Genomic DNA, 1,499 nt, shown 5'->3' with positions numbered 1-1,499 from the left:
TGGCACAAGTATACATATGTAACAAACCTGCACGTTATGCACATGTACCCTAGAACTTAAAGTATAATAAAAAAAATAAAATAAAAATAAAGTATTTATTTAAATGGAATTAGGCACAATGAGTTCTTTTTGGTTTAGCTTCCTATACTCAGCTTAATTATTTTAAGAGTCAACCTTATTGTTATATATATTAAGGATTTATTGGTGAGTAATATTCCTTTATATTAATGAATAGTATTCCATTGTGGATTGAAAAATTTGTTTATCCCCTTATCTGTTGATTAACATTTGAGTTGTTTCCAGTTTTGGTGTGTTGCAAACAAAGCTGTTGTGAACATTTGTGTGCAAATTTTCCTGTGAAAATATGCATTTATTACTATTGAGTAAAACTCAGAGAAGGATGATTGGGTTATATGGTAAGTGTATGTTTAAACTTTTAGGAAATAAACAAAAGACAAAATATGGGAAATAACAGCTTTTATTATTCTAGACATCAAGCAACAAAGAACACAGATCCACGAGAGATGGGAAATAAACAGAGTAAGTCCTACAAGTACTCTGGCAAACAGCCTTATAAGAGTTTCCTGGTCATGACACAGATGCAGGAAAGCCATACAGAACTTAGAAGACACCCTGATATGAAGAGATGAAGCTAAAAATTTTAGAAGGCCAAGGCTACTAGAGTTCATATTACAGAGTACCAAAGAGGAGATGGCTGCACAGAGAGAGAAGTGTGAAAATCTACTGAGGCCCTCCTTAAGTATTTATATGAGTTTTGATCAGCATAAACACATGAGGAAAATACCAAAGGCTAGCACAAAAATGACACAAAATGATTAGAGGGAACAATGTCTTGTGCTCACACTAAGTTGCCAATAGTGCCTGTTTTTTCCTAGCTAGATTGGAAAGTCTTATGACTCATGGGAAAATGGGTAGAATAGTCAGAAGGATCTTGCCTCAGTGAGGAACAAGTAGTCCCAGACTAAGCACTATCTTGGTTCCACTTAACAAATATTAAAAGCAAGATGCAGAAGAATCAAACTGTCTCCAAGTAACTTAGCTGTGTTCCAAGATAAAGAACAAGACTATATCTAGAAATATTAAAATACCTACTACCAAACAGGGTAAAATTCACAGTAGTTGACATCCAATAAAAAGTTCCTAGGCATACAAAGAAGCAAGAAAATATAATACCTAAGGAGAACAAAAGTCAATCAATTGGAAATTGACTGATTACTGATACAGATATTGTAACTAACCAACAAAGACATTAAAGCAGTTATTATGACTGTATTCATATGCTCAAAAATTTAAGTAGAAATAGTAAAGATATGAAAGAAGATCAAAAGTAACTATGTAGAGATTTTGAAAATACAGTATCTGAGATAAAAAATACTCTGGAAGGGGGCCGGGTGCGGTGGCTCAAGCCTGTAATCCCAGCACTTTGGGAGGCTGAGATGGGCGGATCACGAGGTCAGGAGATCGAGACCATCCTGGCT

This window comes from Colobus angolensis, unplaced genomic scaffold, assembly GCF_000951035.1.
Source record: "Colobus angolensis palliatus isolate OR3802 unplaced genomic scaffold, Cang.pa_1.0 Scaffold2, whole genome shotgun sequence".
Taxonomy (NCBI): Eukaryota; Metazoa; Chordata; class Mammalia; order Primates; family Cercopithecidae; genus Colobus; species Colobus angolensis.
This window is presented reverse-complemented; position numbering follows the sequence as displayed.